The following is a 12,051-nucleotide window of genomic DNA, read 5'->3' as shown; positions in this document are numbered from 1 at the left end:
CTTCTCCAGTCTTGGAGAGCTAATCCATATTTCCATAATAGTAGTAAACACATTGGGCCTGATTTATTAACATCAGGCCAAATGTGTATTCTACTATTATAGAAAATAAACAAAACTAGAAGATATAACCATTCAGTCATAAAAAATTAAGTAGAAAAAATGCATATGAAAATAGAACCAGAAATTAAACATATATTATAATTAACCATAACCATGATAGTCTACCATGATAGAGCTTTGATAAATCAGATAAACTCCCAAACTCTGTCACATCTGCAAATCCTAAAATTGTAAATCAAAATCTAAACCTGAAGAATATCCTAAACTAGATTGGCAAAATAGATAAACAATGTATTTTTTGTCCTATAATTCTAGAAAATTACATTTTTTTGCATATTTAAATTGGCTATTTGATGAAAATTCAGGCGCTTACTATCCCAAGGGATTTTGACTTTTTATTAAAACTTGATACAAAATAAGTCAATAAAAGATACATCTGTTTTGTAGCAGAAACACAACAAATCTCTTTCCCCTCACACACGGGTATGTGAACTAGGTCTCCATAACATACCTTCTAATTATAGTATAAACTACCATGTATATAGTATAAACCACCATAATATACTACTGTGTAAGTTACATGCCAAAAACAATATTCAATATCTGCTATCAGAAAATTCTGTAAAAGCTAATAGGAAAATTAGTATGATGCCTCATTTGGTGTAATTTTGTTTTTTTTTTAAACAGGGTCAATGATGGACAATCCATTAAGGATGACTGCTACTGATGTTATATTCTGTTGTTTTTTTTTTTTTTTTCATTATTGCTGTTCCCTGCTAACAAGGTTAAAGGTCCATATTCACAAAAAACTGATAAAGGTAGATAAAAGTAGATGCTATAGATCATTGACTTTTTATATCTAACCACAACTTTGATGGTGACATATCTATAGCTAATTTCTGCAGGTATTTTTTTATATTTCAATATTTTTATTAAGATTTTCTCATACCAAAACATTAACAAGAAAAGACAAGAACAAGAGCCATGAAACCCAAAGTATGTTCCTTTTGGATGCAAACATACATAAAGCTTCTCATATATTGCTTGTGATAAACAGAACAGATTTTCCACCACTTCCCTTAACAGTGTAGGAAAAAGACAGCGTCCTAAAAAATAAACTCCATTCTAGATAAAATCACCAGCATTAGTAAATTGCGAGTGGGAAGTACAAAATTGCAACCCACATCTTGATCATACCGCCAAAAAATTAACGGACATACAGAGAGACAAGAAAGGTAAAAGGAGAAGGGAACAAAGAAAATAGGGTAGACAAGACTGGGGGAGGGGGAAGGGAAGGTAGAGGAAGTACGAAAGATCAACTTAATTAAAATACCATATTCCAAGATAATTTCCCTGAAATCAATGACTATGAGCTATTAAAGGAAGTCCATGGTTCCCATATATATCCTCAAATTTGTCTAGGGAGTTCTTTAGGGTATGGGTGAGTCTATCGTTCACCATGATCCAGTTCAACTTCGTTACTATGGGGTCCATGGAAATCACGGGAGACTTCCATGCTTTAGCTAACACAATTCTACCTGCCACTAATATCAATCTAATCAATTTCTTTGTAGGTTTCGGTAAGATTATGTCAAGTTTGCTAAACAGGGCGGCTTCCACAGAGCTACCAATCTCCTGCTGTACTATTTTTTAAATTAATTTAAATACTTCATCCCAGAATGTCCTGGCAATCGGACAAGTCCACCAGATATGTATCATGGAACCCCTGTCCCCGCATCCTCGGAAACATAAAGGAGAAACTGAGGGGAACATCCTTGCCAATCTAGCCGGTGTGAGATACCATCTAAGAGCCACTTTGTAGTTAGCTTCCACCACCGCGGAGTTCAGGGATATTTTAGAAAGGGCGTAGATCATGTCCTGCCACTCTTCCAAGTCCCATGTGATACCCAATTCACACTCCCAGTCCTTCATATATTGCAGTTTACTATCCTGGTTGACTATAACCGAGTAAATAACAGAGATTTGCCCCTTGGTGGTAGTTATGGAAGAGCAAGTGCTTTCGAACTGCGAAGAGCGCATGGGTCTTGGAGCTTCTCTAATTATCCGGTTGATGAATGAATATAATTGTCTATAATGAAAATATTCTGTGGCAGGAATTTCAAATTGATTAGACAAGTGATCCCATGTAAATACTGCTCGTACATCTATCAAGTCTTTTACTCGTCTAAAACCTTTAGAAATCCACCAATGAAAGTTTGCCGGGCTTAGTTTATGAAGAGAGGAAAGCTTCGGGTGGTGACTAAATTTGTCCCATATCTGAATAGAATGAGATAGGGTCGGACATTTCACATAGCCTCTTGTGTTTTTTCTCCGCCACATGAGGGAGTCTATGGATCCCAAGAAACTATCCTGGTTCTCAATCTCAACCCATTGGGGTCTAGCGCCCTGCAGGGAACTCAATGAAAACTGTGCCACTTGCGCTGCTACATAGTAATATTTCAGATGTGGGGCTCCCAGCCCTCCCATGCGTTTAGGGGCTAATAACGTATCTTTATGAAATCTGGCTTTCTTCCCTGCCCATATAAACTGCATTATTCTAGACTGGAGGAGTGTAATCTCTCTCATAGGCACTTGTATTGGGAGCGTACCAAATAAATAGAGCAATCTAGGAAGTAGGTTCATTTTAATGGCCGCAATCCGCCCCAGCCACGATGGGGGAGACAAGGTCCACCTCCGGATGTCCACGTAAACTTTTTTAAGCAGCGGAACATAATTACACCTGTAAAGACTATTGTATGCTGGGGTCAACTGAATGCCCAGGTATTGGATGGAGTCCGTATGCCAGATAAAATCGAAGTTCCCCTGGATCACTGACATCGTCCTAGTGGGGAGATTTATATTAAGAGCCTGAGACTTAGCTTTATTAACCCTCAGACCAGAGCATAATGCAAATTCATCTAGAATTTTCATTAGGTTAGGCAAGGTCGTGATTGGAGAGGTGATAAACATTAGGATATCGTCAGCGAAGAGTGCACATTTGTGCTCAGTTCGGCCACACTTAATGCCCTGAATATTAGTATCTGCCCGTAAAGCTATCGCCAGAGGTTCAAATGCTAGGGCAAACAGAAGTGGGGGGAGAGGGCATCCCTGCCTGGTCCCCCTCTTAATAAGCGATATCCTGGCTTCAGGGGAGTCGTAAAAGCCAAAAGAAGGTTAGTAAAATGGGCGCCAAAGTCCATTTTAAGGAGTACCTGAAACAAATATCTCCAGGATATGCTGTCAAATGCTTTTTGGAGATCAAGGGAAAGCAACATGGCCTGGTGTGGTGGGCCCTCGTCCCAGCCCGAGTTTACTACCGATATAAGGTCAATAGCCCTCCTCGTTTGGTCCGCTGCCTGCCTATGTAGCAAAAAGCCTACCTGGTCCGGATGCACATAAGTTCCCAAAAAGGAGCTCAGTCGAAGTGACATGATCTTCGTCAGAATTTTTAAATCACAATTGATCAGGGAGATGGGTCTGTAATTTGCTACTTCAGAGGCATCCTTCCCTGGTTTAGGGATCACACTAATAAATGCCCTGTTGGCATCGCCCATCAGAGCGTTCCCCTCCCTTAGATGGTTAAAATATGCCACCATGTGTGACGCCAGTTCAGGACTAAATGTCTTGTAGTACAGGTTGGAGAAACCATCCGGGCCAGGTGAGCTGCCCACCCTGAGGAGACCCATGATCCCATGCAACTCCTCAACCGGGAAGGGTTTTTCCAAAAACGCCTTATGTTTAGGCTGTTTTTGGGCAGGTCAAGCTTGTTAAGAAACCCTTCTATTCCCTGTGTGCTGATTGAGTCCTCAGATCCATATAAACGACTGTAAAAGTCCTCAAAGGCTGCGAGAATCTTTTCTGGATTTTGTGATAGCCTACCACCCTTAGTCTTAATTTTAGGGAGAGCATGAGTCTTGGGCTTGGGATTAAGTTTATTGACCAAAAGACTTCACGGCTTGTCACTCCATATAAACAATTTGTGCGCCGACCAGCGCAGCGTTTTTTCTTCTTTAGTAGTTAGTAACAAGTTAAGTTCAGTGCGTTTCGCCTCCAGGTGGGCTTTCAACACTACGTGTGGAGCTGTTTTGTGTTGCAGTTGTATTTATGATAATCCTGGAGACAGGCATCTATCAGTTTATTGTGGGCCCGTTTGCGTGCTGCTCCCATTTTAATCAACTCACCCCTAATGTAAGCTTTATGAGCCTCCCAATTTATGGCTGGGGATGTGTCACTCGCTACATTAATCTGAAAGTAGCTACTTAACAAATCATTAAATCTCCACCGAAACCCGGGTTGTGGTCTGCTAAAGCCTGTCAGGTATAAGGCCAGGGGGTCATGATCCAACCAAGGAGTCGACAAAATTCGGGCCCCAAGTAAGTTGGGGAGCATATGGGACTGGATAAAGCCATGATCTATACGGGAGTACTGATCATGGGCCGCCGAAAAATACGTGTAGTCTCTAACCGATGGGTTCATCTCCCTCCAGCCATCAACTAAGTCATATTTTCTCAGCAAAAGTGAGAGGCTGTTGCTTTTTTTCGGGGGATCCTTACATCTGCTAAGTTTGGATTTATCTAGTATGTGATCCAAATCCAAGGCCAAATACGAATCTCCTAGCAATATCAACGAACCCCGCACTTTAGGCCAAATCTCACCCAAAAGAGTGTAAAAAAAACGCCACTTGACCCTCATTGGGCGCATAGTACGATACCACCGTGATCATATGCAGGCCAACATACCCAATCACTACTAAAAACCTTCCTCCTGGATCCCTAAAGACCTCTAGAGGTGAGAAATTCAAGCTCTTCCGAAAACACAGAAAAACTCCACATTTCTTTTTGTCAGAGGTAGCATTATAAAAAATCGGGTAATTTTTCTGGAGGTATTTGGGAACCGAAGTGTTGGAAAAATGTGTTTCTTGCAAGGCCAAGATATCAACATTTAATGAATTATAGTAGTGGAATGCTTTAGATCGTTTAACAGGAGAGGTAAGACCCTGAACATTATGGGATAACAACGTTAGCTAAGAATGAATTACCGACTGCAGGTATTTTTTAACAATATCTATCTATCTATATATATATATATATATATATATTTATATATATATATATATATATATATATATATATATATATATAAAAGTCTATTATAGCCTTATGTAAATCAAAAAGTAGACCTCAGCAAACCAAATTATATATATATATATATATATATATAAAAGTCTATTATAGCCTTATGTAAATCAAAAAGTAGACCTCAGCAAACCAAATCCATTTGTTACTGTGCTCTGTACCGATAATACACATTTATAAATAAAGAATTCAATCCATTGATACGGCTGTTTAAGCCTTTGAATAAGATACAACAAATAAAGAACCATTAAAAGTAAAAAAAATACAAACAAAAATTACAATTTACGAAGGATCATGATTCTCCATTATATGTCACATTTAACATCAATAGAACATTGGTTGTATGTGCAGTAAATATTAATAGGTCTGTAAAACAAGGTAGATAGTATAAAATAAAGGGCTATATGAAAGAAAAAACATTTTTATGGCTTTCCATTTTATGGCACAGGTCTTGGGGATAATGGAATGTCAGCATATAACGTAAAGGGCTGCATGCAGGACTCGGCTTTGCCCCAGTGCTTGTGCTGTTTTATCACTCCTATAGCAGCAGAGGTCACTCTACACATCCGAAAAGCTAATTTATCAAATTTATTGGAAACACATTTAAAGAACAAATACAAGCCCTTAAATGAAATTTAATAAAGTGCTAAGTGCAAGTGTACTTATATATAAAACCATCTTATTATGGCTCTAGTTTGTATCCAAAATTCTTGGGATTCAGATCAAATCAGGCTGAATAACACATTTTCCAATGTCATTTTTATGACTTCAAACCGATTGTGGTAAATTGTTAAAGTAAAATTATATTGTCTTTTGTATAGTTTGTACAGGAGTGACTCATAGTTAAGGATTACATTTGTGATTACTAAACATTTTGTGCACATTGCAAAAAAAAAAATATATTTATAACCCAGATAGATAAGATGAGAAGGGATAAAAGGAATCAAGGACTGCCCTGAATCAGTGCATAGTATAGTAAGGGTATTCACTATTCTCATTTCATTTCAGAACTAAAAATAAAAAAAATGTATTCCTCATTTCATCTTAGGTGAAACCATATAAGAACATACCTTTCTGTCCTAGTGTACAACTGTACATCCAGACCACTTGTGTATAGTATTGGTAAAGCCTAATATTATTTAAAAACTGCATATAATTATTTGAGGCTTTTTGACTATCATCAATGCAGTGTTTGATGAAAAAAGAAAATATTACTTCTCTGGTAATTCTGTAATGCGTAGACTTTATTTCACACTATAAATAAATGTGGAATTGCAAATAGAGGTACACACTATCATTTTATGTTTATTATATTCAATGGAATGGGGGAAAGGTGGGCTCTGTGGAATGTTTGCTGTCTGTGACTCATTTACATTACCCAGTATTTAACTTGAGGGCTGTTTGGTGAAACAGAGGCAAAGTTTGGCTTCAGGATAGCTGAATTATATCTAAGTTATTTGGCCTCATATCTGAATTATGCACTTTAAACTTTCCCAGCTTGTGTGCAACAAAACATGATCATATTACATACTATCACCCACAAAGTTAAACCTAAAGCAGCACATTGACTGATGCTATTGGATCATTTATAGTTACCCTTACTGTCCATATTTGCTGTCTAAGAGTTTGCAATGAACGGGGAATATTGATGTTATGTTAGCAGTCCTATCCATGGACAAAATGCTAGTTAACTGGCTTTCATGTTGGCCCTTGCTTCAAAAAGGTAACTAACCCAGAACAAGCATGCAGATATAGGCTTTAGACCTCGCTGTGACTTTCTGGCCCTGATTTAGTTCTCCAAGGCTGGGGAGAATACACTTTCAACAGTGAAGCTGGGTGATCCAGCAAATCTGGAATGGATCTGGTTTGATTGAAAACATTAGCTAACAAAAGCTTGACTTTTAGGAAATCCATTACAGGTTTGCTGGATTACCCAGCTTCACTGAGGAAAGTGTATTCTCTCCAGCCTTGGAGAACTTTGATAAATCAGGGCTCCTTAATCTATATACTTTGCAACAGACTTAGCGTTCCATTTATAAAAGAGGGAATCAGACATTCCCTTAAATATTCCCTGGTGGCGAATCTTCCAGGCTCATGTGTTTCAATGACGGAAATTACAGCAATGACAGTTGGACAATAACCCACAAGTTAATTTGTCTTTTTCCTGCATTTGTTGTACTTTAAATTGTTTGATCCCACATAGTTTATTTTTGTTATCAATATTTGTACCATCAATGTTTTACAAGTGACTTTTCTATTTGGTTATTGCCATGTACCATTTTCCTTGCAAAAATTAATAAATAAAAAAAGGGCAAAAGAAATTGGGACAGAAAATTAAAGTAAGTAAACGTAAAGTAAGACTGAGCTTGTAACACACTTTTAGTGTGTTGAACAAGTACTGAACCAGTGATGGTAAGATATATACAAACACATATGATGTATAAATGATGAAAAAAGATAACTTTGACAAAAAAGGACATGTTCCCACTATGGCTGTGTTCAGTAAATACTGTACTTTTGAAAACCTAGAAAACAACAACAACGTATGGCACTGCATTGCTATGATTGCCATTGCAGTGGGCTGATAAGGTGCATTTTGGGATACAATGAGGATGAAAGGCAGAGCAGCACACAAAAGCATGCGATTTGCATTGTTGTGTATTGCTGTAATTTATAGTTGTAACATGTTTCTACTTGTAAAGCATACACTATTACATTGTGGGAACAGGCCCACAAAGAGAATTTGGGGCTTTTATGGGTGAGCACTTGTGTTAAACTGCTTTTGCATGTAAATTGTATGTTCCTGCAGGAACTGAATGCAGTTAAAAAAAACTTTTGTGTGTAATATATTTATCATTTCACCTTCGCAACATCTCCAAAATCTGCCCCTACCTGTCCTCAGAGACCACCAAACTCCTTGTCTGGACTACTGTAACATCTTCCTCTCTGGTATTCCACTAACCCGACTCTCTCCTCTACAATCTAATATCAATGCTGCAGCCAGACTCATCCAATCCTTCCCTCCGCTCCTCTTCCGCTGCACATCTTTGCAGTTCACTTCATTGGCTTCCATCTCACTTTAGAATTCAATTCAAGCTCCTTCAAGCTTTGCCTTCAAATCCCTCCACAGTTCTTGTCCAACTTACCTCTCTGACCTGGTAAAAAAATACTCCCCCTGCCGCTCTCTCCGCTCCTCCAATGACCTACTAATGACTTCCTCACTCATAACCTCATTACACGCACGGCTCCAAGACTTTTCTAGAGCTCCCCCAACTCTCTGGAATTCTCTTTCTCATCCTATTCAGCTTGTTCCTACTTTCTGCTCATTTAAAAGAGCACTCAAAATCCATTTTTTCAAACTTGCCTACATATCTTCTGTGTTTTGCAACCGTCACTACTTCACACCGCTACATATCTCCCACCCTATTGTGTGTAAATTGCCCCACCTACTAAATTGTAAGCTCTTCGGGGCAGGATCCTCTCCTCCTGTGTCACTGTCCGTATTTGTCTTTCATTTGCAATCCCTATTTAATGTACAGCGCTGTGTAATATGTTGGCGCTATATAAATTCTGTTTATTAATAATAATAATAATAATAATAATAATAATATTAATAGTTATTATGACAGTTAGGCAGAGCGCTAACATTTCAAAGTTTTTTTTAACCATTTTCGTAGGATTTCTTTTTCAACACAACGTAACAAATCCTTTTGATGATTGGCTGAGGTCAGCCTATATAGATTGTGAGATCGCCCTATTTAATGTACAGTGCTGCATATTATGTTGGCGCTATATAAATCCTGTTTATTATTATTATTATTAATAATAATAATAATAATATTAATCGCCCATAGCAACGGGGGTCAGAAGAAAGCAGTGAATCAAACAGCAGACTTCAAAGTTGCAGTTGAAAACAGGCTCCTGCCTGTCTGTTTATTAGCACTTTAACAAACAAAAGAAATAGCTCGGCTGAACAACTACAAGCCATTACTGAGATTCCCCCACAGCTCTGAGAACTAACTTAGCTGCCTCTTAAGCACCCTCCAGCTTCAAACAGAGTGCTGATTGTTTTCTTTCAGCCTCTTGCTGATCACTCTCTCAGCCTGGATCCCTCTGGCTCTTGCTCGGCCTGGATCCCTCTGGCTCTCGCTCGGCCTGGATCCCCCTGGCTGTCTCTCAGCCTCTGACTGCTCACTCTCAGCCTGGATCCCTCTGGCCGATTACTTCCTCCTCTCCTTACACCTGAGATCAGGTGCATGATTACCCAGTCAGGATTGGGTTGGGCCAGGGAACCCACCCTTTTACCTACTTGGCCAGGTCCAAGGCCCTAAAGAACCAGGTTCCTTCCTAGAAACCTATACAGACCTATCTACAGGTCTATATTCTCTTTAAATAAACATGATATATATATCACGCTTTAAATATAAGATAAAGAATGAAAGGTAAAGAAGAAGGTAGTTTTTTAACATCTTTTTAACAGCTACTACTGAAGGATTGCTAGAGAGCTATGATATGAGAAGACAATAAATGCACAAAACTACTTTTGATGTAATGTTGACTTGAAATGGTATTTGACACTTTAGGCTTTCTGGAAACATGAGGATCAGCGTTTAATGTTTTCCCAATAAAGGTGTTTACTTTTTTCTTTTAGGCTGGGCTTACACAGAAGATATATTGATAAATCTACAAATTATTTGATATCCAAGTAACTTATCGATTCCTAACTGGGCCACTGCTTTTGCTGCCCAAAGTAAGCTTAATACTATAATAAAATAATTTTAGGCAGTTGTATTGTAAACCTGTGTTATTGCAAGCAATGATATTTAGGTGTTACAAGGCTTCTAAAACTTTAGACACATGACAGGTGGGGGTAAAGTTATCCATCCATGCTCACTCTGGTTCTGAGCTTGGCTATTTTGTAAAAGTCTGGGTTTACTTTGTGTAATCCTTTAAAACCCAAAAAGCCAATTTAATGTTCCCTTTGTTTACCTTCTATTTTCCTGCCCTTTACTGTCTTATCTCTCGTCTTCAACTTCCTATATCATAACAAGTGTCAATCATTGGCAAACATCTCTTTAGTTAACAGATAAAGAACAAAACATGAAGTATGAAAACTTTACAAACATAACCGGCTTGGTGGCTATTGACATCAGATTCTTCTATGTGTTCTTGCCCAACATAGATCAGCTATCTACCAAGAATTTATCTGCCAGCTTTGGAGAATGGAGATGTTTAAACGGATGTTTTTTCATATTGCAAGCTAACTTGAAATTTCTATAGTTTTACTTCAAGGCTACTTACTGTTTAATAACAGTTACAGTATCAGATAAAAAAGCATCCAAGATTAACTATGCTCACCAAGAAAAAGCATGAAAAAAGGGTGACAAAAAGAAAAGAAACAAGACATAAATAATGGAAGAAGATTTGTGACCCTTCCAAGAAGATAGTACCATACAGGTCAGTTGCTCTTGGCTGACACTAAAACCCTTCATAAACGTTTAAAGTAGGGGAAGGAAGATTTTGAGAAGGATACGTGCTGTCAATAGAAGAAGGCTGGTCAAGGCATAAAATAGCACTTTCCAACGACAGATCACTATATCCATCCTCATAAAAACCTCAGAACAGTCAAGTCTCTCAGGACGAAGGGAATTTTGCCCACCCAAGTTTTACGACCAAGATTAAAAGAAGTTATTCTACAAGCTATTCAGATTTTATTAGAAGTCCAAAAGAAATTCTTCTTCTTTCTCTTTTTCTAAAAGGAAGTTTTAGGGGTTTTTGTCACATCATGAATAATGACCAAGAAAATCCCCCTTTGAAAATTGATTCTTTTAATCTTTTATATGCCGCTTTTTTGGCATATGCAGCGAAAAGTTAAAGCGATTTTTTCAGTATGAAAAAGAATCCCGACTGAACTACTCGGCCGAATTACAGAGGTGGACAAAAAATAGGAGTTTAACTTTTGAAATTGCTAAATCCTAATTGCAAACACAGCTGCAAAGGTGAGTGAATGCCAGTTAGCACTGTCAGCTAACTTAAAGTTAAAAAAGTAAAAAAAAAGTTGATTAGCTCTTTGATATGTGAGAGTTCCAAGAAACTCAAGGAAAGTTTATCCATGATGTAAGCACTGTTCTCCAAAAATGTTCCTGTATTCCAAAATAATATTGCCCCTATACATAGTTTCCTAAACTGAAGCAGTACCACAACAAAGTCATTCAGCTTCTATGGGCTCATGAGTCACCAGATTTTAGGATTACTGAACATTTATATGAAAGTTTAAGTAAATTCCAATCTTCTACATCCCTCAGAGAACTAAAAGCCTATCTATAATGGAGCAAATTTTTTTATGATAGCATTCAATGTACTGATATTGCTCTGAAGCAGCTCTTTTTATCCATTTTAACACAGAGAAATCGTTGAACAAATTTTTGGGCCTTAGGGAACATGCACTAACAATTATTAAAAGATAGTGAAGAGGCAGGTGAGTATGTTTTATTGCAGAAGGGACATTACCTGCCTGATTGCAGTAGTTGAAAGCAGGAGCTATGATTCTGCTTTAAACCTGTTCAGAGTGAAAAACATCAAATGTACGTGGATCCTCAGTGAAGATTCTGTCTGTTCATGTTAAGATCAATAAAGTTCTTTTTTGCTAGGACACGCCTGCACCCATCTCTGTTAGCATCAGTGCTTTATATTGGACTTTTGAAGCAGGTACATCTAGGTATTTGGTACACATTTGTGCTGTGTGTAGGGGCAATGTAAATCCATGGACAACATTACAAATATTTTAGCAGACAAAACAGTTGTTATATTTGTGTTTCATCTGTGTATTTATCTGTTTGCCTGCATTTCAACTTAA

The sequence above is a fragment of the Pyxicephalus adspersus genome, chromosome 3 (assembly GCF_032062135.1).
Source record: "Pyxicephalus adspersus chromosome 3, UCB_Pads_2.0, whole genome shotgun sequence".
Taxonomy (NCBI): Eukaryota; Metazoa; Chordata; class Amphibia; order Anura; family Pyxicephalidae; genus Pyxicephalus; species Pyxicephalus adspersus.
The sequence above is the reverse complement of the archived record's forward strand: the minus strand, read 5'-3'. Positions refer to the sequence as shown.